Source organism: Carassius carassius, chromosome 20, assembly GCF_963082965.1.
Source record: "Carassius carassius chromosome 20, fCarCar2.1, whole genome shotgun sequence".
Taxonomy (NCBI): Eukaryota; Metazoa; Chordata; class Actinopteri; order Cypriniformes; family Cyprinidae; genus Carassius; species Carassius carassius.
This window is the reverse complement of record NC_081774.1, coordinates 12,693,127-12,701,514: the sequence shown is the minus strand read 5'-3', so window position 1 is coordinate 12,701,514 and position 8,388 is coordinate 12,693,127. Positions and strand designations below refer to the sequence as shown.

The 8,388-nt window shown below is 36.4% G+C and overlaps 1 long non-coding RNA gene across 1 annotated transcript; it reads left to right on the top strand.

Moving 5' to 3' along the window:
* The first annotated feature begins 3,699 nt into the window (after positions 1–3,699).
* On the top strand, positions 3,700–7,262 carry LOC132095783 (uncharacterized). Its single transcript, XR_009422504.1, has 3 exons — positions 3,700–3,835; positions 6,178–6,274; positions 7,124–7,262. It is a non-coding gene; the product is annotated as an uncharacterized LOC132095783 (long non-coding RNA).
* Positions 7,263–8,388: the final 1,126 nt, after the last annotated feature.

The following is an 8,388-nucleotide window of genomic DNA, read 5'->3' as shown; positions in this document are numbered from 1 at the left end:
AGTGTCAGTCTCTATGGCAAATGAGCTGCGGTCCCCACAGTGACATCAGAGGCAGCTGTTTGCATTGGGGCCGGTTCAACACAAACAATCGGTCAGCCGTTAGAAGAACCAGTGACTGAAGTTTAGAATCAGTCTAACAAAGTTTTCACATCAGTACTTCATTCTGATCGTTTTGTCATTTTGTATAAGCAAATACATAGTATAGCATACTTCCAGTTTTTCAACAATACTTTTATAATCTTATTTTCTGAAGCACACTTGTGACCAGGCTTCTACAGAAGAACAGAGACCAGATACATACTTCAAAACTTTAATATACAAGGGCTGGCAACAAAGATGTTTTTTCTTTTAACCCCATGCTACAGTAAGTAATGTTGTTAGACTGAATTAAACCTAAAACTATCATAAGTATTATATAAGCTGAAATTAAATAAGTGTTAGATATAAAATTTACATGAAAGTTAGAAACTAAAGTACTACAATGACTCAAACTAAAGTAAAACTAAATGAAAGCCTAAATAGAAATATTTAAAACAAAAACAGAATATAAAAAATAAAGGCTAAACTACATTAGTATAATTTTAAATTAACACCAGCACAAAGCCATTATTATGCTCTTCAGTAAAGCTTTTAATTCCAGGTTGCTCCTGGGACAATTATCTCTCTCCTTTAAATCTCTTAGGATAAACTTCTCTGTTAAGTGACAACTTGTACCCTACTGAAAACATTTCTACATCATCTGATATGCTTGTGTTGACATTGCTCCACATGTGTACTTAACGTTTAAATCAACAGGGTTCTAATACCTGTGGATTAGACAGCAGATGCCACGCAGATAGCGCTTCACCTGGGAGGATACTTCTTCTATTGCAGTGAAGGAACAACTAAGGTTAGATGACAAACAGAAATATGAGAGTCCGGCATGACAGAAGTCCTGATCAGAGGATGTCACTGTGCTCTTATGGCTGTTCTCTATAATTAAAGTGGGGACGGATGGGTGCTGATGTGTGCGAGTTAAGATCAGAATCTCATTGTCACAGCAGGGGTCCAAGCTTTCATCCTGATCATAGAGTGGGCAGTAAAACAGTCCTCTACATGCGGGTCTTTGCTCTCACATAAGACTGTAATGTGACAGTGCTCACTGTTACATTTCAAACATGAAAGCACGGACATTTCTCTCTTTTTAGCCTCTAAATGATCCAGTGTTTTCTGGATGTTGACAGTGCTTTGTGAGCGGGTGGGCTCTTTCACATTTAGTGTTTCAGATTCCTGCAGTGGGTTCTGTAATGTGGTGGAACAGGAGAGACGGGTTTATCTGATGCACATACTCATGCTACTGTCTTGCCCTGGAGCTGCAATGGCAATGTCCAGGCCAGGCCAGATCTTTATCATGTCTTTTAAGGCCAGTGCACTTGTGGCTGCAGGGATACTTTTCTATTGTCATCTCTGACCACTATTCTTTTAGAAATACTCATAGCTATGCAGCAATTCTGTGTTAGTTCTGACAGTTTGAAGAGCTAGGAGTGATTTCTGTTAACGAGGAGTTTTTATGACATCATTTGTCATATAACTGACAGTTAACCTATTTAATCCTAAATTCTTCCCAGTTTATTGAGCCCATGTATTTTACTGCCTGGATAGGTCAATGAAACGGTAAGATAATGTTTTTTTGTTTGTTTGTTAAAATGGGTTAAAATATGTATGTGCTTTAGACTTTGAAAATATTGTAATAAAGTAGACAAATTTGATTATTTGGTCAATAAAACTGAACAGAAAATAGAAAACAAAAAGTTACAGTTGATTTAGTACATTTTTTATTTTATTTTTTATTTGTGAATATGTGCATGTTTAAAGGTCCTGTGCGCCAGATGAGCCAGAGTTGTCATAATAATAAATGTTATATTTAAAACTTTAATTATAGATACATTTTGTATTCAGTATATGAGTACTTTTATTCAGCAAGGATGATTTTAAAGTGACCGTAAAGACATTTATGATATTACAATTTTAAAATATGTTAGAATGTTTCTCAGTAAGTTTAATATTATCCATACAAGTTCGTTTCCAAAAGACGCGGATTTACATAGAGAACAGAACAGCAAATGATTGGCAGCATTTTTATAATTGTTTCCTGAATTTCACTCTAGAGAATTGTGAATCATCACGGAGGAAGCATGTGTGGTGTTAAAGTGTTGATGGATAGGAAATGCATTCTGTGCATGTTCTCCAAAGCATCATGCAGTACATTATGGCTCCTGGGCCGGCACAGTTTCCTTAATGTTTCCCATGAGATAGGATAACAAATCTGGTTTATGACTCTGATGACTAAGATGCAGAACTTTGGGTGGAGGAAGTACACTTTGTGCTCTTGTTGGATCAGCAGTCATACACTGTGAGACCTGACCCTGGGCAGGTGATGACGTGGGATGTCCACCTCTTTCCTCATATCGCTCAGTCTAATGCTCTCACTTCTGCCTAAAACAACCAGCAGCAGGCACCTGTGAAAACAGAGGAAAATGCAAAGAGGTGCTGAAGAGTTTAGCCACAGTGTCACATTGACTGTCAGACACTGCAGGAACACGCCTGCTCGCTTCAGCTGTTTCCCTTTCGATGTTCTCCTCCTGCAATCTGTCAACATTTAAAAGTACACTGAGTGTACATTATATATCTGATTAGGAACCTTGTTTGACCTATTTGAGTATCAAAAAGTTGGAAACATTGCATACATAGATATAATAGATTTTGAATATTTGGTGTTCCATCAACTCTGGACACTTTCATTACTTAAACTATGTATACAAATTTTTAAAACTGTTCCGACTTACATTTGTAGTTTATATAATGTGATACAGTCTCCAACATTGAACATACCTCAAAGAGTATTATTTTGAAGAGGCAAGACCATTATGTGATGAAAAAAACATTTTAACATTCTTAAAATAAAAATAGCCATCTATCTTGTCTTAATTGCATTATGTATAATTTTATACGGAATTAAATAATTCCACAGTTTTCGCATAATTTCACAAATTTACAGCTTATATTTAAATATAAATGAAACATAATATAAAAAAAACTTCTATTCACAAGTTTTGGGAAATTGTAAATAATTTGTGCACAAAATAAATTCATAAGTGATCGTTTAACTCATTCTTTATTTACATAAGTTAAAAATTAGTTTTTTTCATTCATGTAACATAAATTCATACATAAAAAATATTTTTTTAAAAAAATGTATATACAAAGCAACCCCTGGGACATATGTTCATATACTTGAGCTGTGTGAAGGAAAGGCCTGTGGGTGTACAGTAGCTCTTACTTATTTATATTATTAATATAGATTTTAGAGGAGTTGATTACTCATAAAGCGATTGTAGAGGCACTGAAAAAAAGCTTTCTCTTTCCATTTATTAATGTGAAGTCAAGACCACAATGGTGACTTTGAGAAGTGAATTGTAACAAACTTGAACTTCAAGTTCAAAGCAAATGGAGCACATACACACATCCTCTCAGCCACACCACTACATCTGAACACTAGAGATGAAGGAGTTCACCTTCACCTCTTCAGACTCCCAGAGTGGCCTGTATCTCTCATGTTGGCCCATCTGGGATTACACTGGCTGCCTTTTGTTATTTTTTGAGTTTCTAAGGCTGTGGAAGTGCTGTTTTTCTTGCCTCTTCCTTCGGGGCTTTGTGTGTTTTAGGTGACACAACGGATGTGAAGAGCTGATTATCATGCCCCTCTAGAAGCATGGGACTGGAACTGTTGGGTGGAGAACCTTATATCTGGTGCAGCTCCACCTGTGGGAATGAAATGAATGTCTTTTTGTTCACAGTATGTCAACACATCAATCAAACATATAATATACACTACCAGTCAAAAGTTTGGAATAATTACTTTTTTTTTTTCTTTTATGCTCATCAGTGCTGCATTTCTTTTATCAAAAAAAATATAGTAGAAACGGAAATATTGTGCAGTATTATTGCCGTTTAAAAGAACTGTTTTTGAATTTAATATATTTTCAAATGTAATTTATTCCTTTGATTCTAAAACTGAATTTTCGGCAGCCATTACTTCAGTTTTCAGTGTCACACAATAATAGTTGTTAATAAAGCTGCTTGATATTTCTGTAAAAACTGTGATTCTTTGATTAATAGAAAGTTCAAAAGACCAGCATTTATTTGAAATCTTTTGTAGCTTTCTAGATGTCTTTACTGTCACTTTTGATCAATTAAACTTTGGTAACATTAGAAAAAAATATATATTCCAAACTGTTGACCAGTAATGTATAACATCATTTATATATAAAAAAAAAAAAAGATTTTATCGATTTCTTTTAGTGATGATTGAGTCTTTAGCTAAACCTCTAGAGTTGTTTGGGTCTGGTTTGGCATTGGGCTGTGTAACTGGGATAGCATTCCTGCTGAGGCCTCTTCAGCCAGAAGCAGGGCAGCCCAAAGGCTAGGGCAGGCCTGCGATTGTAGCCCCCTGCCAGGCCTGAATGAGGGTCCTGCCTCCCATCAATTTACCCCGGGACCAGCCCCATGGAACACAAGACTTTACAGCTCCAATCCAATCGAATCCCCAGGCAATAGAGGGCCGAGTGAAAGAGAGCCAGCAGGTAGTAATAGTCACTTAAAACAGCAACAACATTCCTCTGTGGGCAACCTCGCCCTGCCTGTTGGAATCGTAGAGAATCCCACCAGGTATCAGTCATAAAAGAGACATGATACTAACTGACCCCCTCCTCTGTCTCACCATACCTCAGCCTAGCCCTGAAATGAGGCTAATTTGCTTTATTAATCACCCTCGGCTAACATAACTAAAACAGTATTATCAACATGTACATATGTCATGGTATGAAGCTACAGTTGTTCAACGTGCCAGCATGCAACCAAAACGTGTATCTCAACGTGTCTGTTTTGGCAGCGGTACAGTCTGACTAAGCCCTAAACTAGCTAATCTAGAACTAGAGTAACCGCACCCATGTATGGTGTGAATATGGAGTCAGCCACTACTCATACAGCTCCAACAGAACCTGAACATGTCTGCAATGGTCTGCGTGACAGATGCATATTAAGAGGCCTTTACAAACCAGTGGCACCACTTTGCACCACGTTTGCACTGTCAAGGCCTCCGATCTTACTCAACCGGACATCACACCACCATGGACCTTTTAGTAAACAAAAAAATGTCATTCATCAATCAAGCTACCCAATGGTCTTTACAATGAAGGTTTTGTTACAGGAAAAATTATTGTTTAGTCATTATTTACTGTCATTTCAATTTCGGTTTGACTTTTTCATCTGTGTAATGCAAAAGTGTATGTTTTAAAGAGGTTGAAGGCTGGTAGAAGGAAAGTTGAGTTTAAAACTTTAAAAAAAGATGCAAAATCTGGTATGATTTTTCCAAAATGTTCCTTTCATGTTCCTCTGAAAAACAGTATTTTGTGTGAACCAAGGCAAATGTTTAAGTTAAATTATTTAATTTAAGGCAAATTTCCCGTCTGACAGATGTGTATTTTCTCAACAGAGTTAGCATTACACTTCTGGATACAAAGATACATTTTTCAAAAGTTTAGGGTCATTTATTATTATTATTATTAATAATTAATTAAATTGCTATCTTGCAAAGTTATTGACATTGTTAAAAAGGGAGAAAAAAATCTTGTTCAAATCAATGTTTGTGAACTTTATGTTGATCAAAGGATTCTGCTGCAAAGTATGATGGTTTCCAGAAAAAAAGCAGCACAACTGTTTCAACACTGATAATAATAAGAAATGTTTCCAAATCAGCATATTAGAATGATTTCTGAAGGATCATGTGACACTGAAGACTGGAGTAATGTCTGCTGAAAATACAGCTTAGCCATCACAGGAATAAATTACATTTTAAAGATAGAAATGAGTTATTTTGAAAGAGTAATAATATTTCACAATATTACTGTTTTACAGTATTTTGTAATAAATGCAACCTCGAGCATTTAAATAAATAAATGAATAAATAAATCTTACAAACCCAAAACTTTTGAACAGCAGTGTATATATTTGAGTGTAAAGATGATCTGCAATCATCTGTAACATTAATGAATACCATTCCTAACATATTTGCCTATTGTTAGGAAAATGATATCCAGTGCAGTACAACTAATTTGTTCATTCTCTTTCTTCTTTCAGTGTTTATAAATGGCTCCTATTGTGTGATGACTAATGGTCCAGGTAGTGGCATCCAGCTGAGTTCTAACAGTTCGTCTGCACTCTTCCCCAGGCATAGGTGGGTTCTGCTTTGACTTGTGATTAGCCTTACTACACACATCCACCCATTTTTTGTTGATAATCATAAATCTATTCATGGCAGTTAGGCACATTATAAGATTTTTTTTTATATATATATATTTGAGCTCTTGGAAAATTCTGTTATTTTGTAACTTCTAATAAAAGAATCCCAGTCATGGAAACACACTCCTACCCCCTGCCAGGATTTATGGAATTTTTTACAAGCGGTGTATCACACTCTCGTCACAAGCAAAACAGCTTGCTGTAGATGTACATAACAAGCCCTGCAGTGAAGCTAGCTTTAGACACAGCTATGGAGTTTAAATGAATAAACACTTTCGCAGTTCAGGCTGATTTCCAAGACAACATCAAGTGGTTAAAGGACCGCTAACTGATTAAATGCAACATGCACTGTTACTTTACACATGACTGCATGGATAATACACTTCAAACAATCTACTGTTCACATTTAGCAGCATTATTATTACTTCATCAAAGTGTGATATTTCATTTAACATGCCAATTTAACAGTCACACGTGACACTTGAGGTTTACTACACTAGCAACAAGGAATCTGACCAAAAAAAACTAGCACTGCAATTATTCTTTCCCAAATGTTTTGTCAGTAAGTGTCACTTTGTCCCCAAATGCATTCCTGAAAATGACAATTTAAAGTATAAAACAGTATAATCTCTCTAAAATATTCTCAGTTATAGCCTGTCTGTCTATCATCCGTCAAGTTGTCTTCCTTTGAGAACATTAGACAGTATTATATCTAAGCCCCCATGCAGAGATCCTTCCTCTCCCTTACACTCACCTGTGTGTTCTCTGTGCTGTGTTCTGGCAGGTCTGTGGGCTGCAGGGGGCCAGCACTGACTGACAGAGGTCCTGCCGTGAAAGGCGGAGAGCTCCTCATGGGCCTCAGCATGCAGCCCCTTTCCCAGGCCCGCCTTGAGGCCTCCGGCCGTTCTGCAGGAGAGTACCGCTCCGCTCTAAGACCTCATCCACTGACCTGTGGGGCAGGTGAGTCTGAACCAAACCAAGACCCAACCTTTAATTTAACTTGTTCCACATCTATATGCACTGACTCTCAGGAAGGACCAATTATGACTTTTATATCTAGCTAGCTAGCTAGATGGATATCTATGTATATGCTTGCATGCATACTACATAGGCAGGCAGTCCTATTATCTACAATTCTATCTATTAGACACACACACACACACACACACACATGCACACATTTGTTTCGCTATATTAGCAAGGGCTTATCATAGACTTCCTCTGTTTTTATGTCAGGTTACTGAACATTACTCACACAGAAACCTGTGCAAAACACTACATTTAAATAAAAACTTTATTTATAAGAGAGATATTGAACATTTACCAAAATATTTATGAAAAAAGAAAATAACTTAAAAAACTGCACAAAACTATTTTAATTTCACATTATATGCTGATGGGATGAGGTCATGGTTCATCAAAAGTCAATGTTGCTTCTTCACATGGTAGATAAATTGTACAGTCTTATGGCACGAAAATGGAAAATGCATCACTAGATGTTAGGACAGCCCATACTAAAGATATAGCTTTGTTTCATCCATGTGTCTAGACCAGTTATGTCTTTTAAGGAAATGTATTTTCTCCATAATTTAACAAATCATCTTAATTTGTTCATGTGGAATGGGTGTATTTAAATGTTATGTAATGGTTTAGTAAAAGTAATTTTGAAAAGCACCCTCGAAATATGGGATGAATGTGTGTAGGTTGGAATTTACATTTTTATTTTTTATCTCACGATTAGCTTCACTGTTAGTAATTATAGGGGATTATATGTAACCATAGGGGTGTTTCTTGAGCTCCATCTCATGTTTCAGTAGAAACTGAAGATCCATGTCAGATCTGGTTGTTGACAAAGTAGTTTTATTCATTTTTAATAAAGAAAATTAAAGTTTCTCCATAAGGTCCTTGATTGTAGGTTTGAATGTTTTATAGGATAAAACAGCTGGATGATTGAATTGATTGTTAATGGCGGTGGTCCACATTCCTTCTGAACACCTCTCTGGACACGGGACCGGGTGGTGCATTTGTCTTCTGTAGAATCTTCTAAGA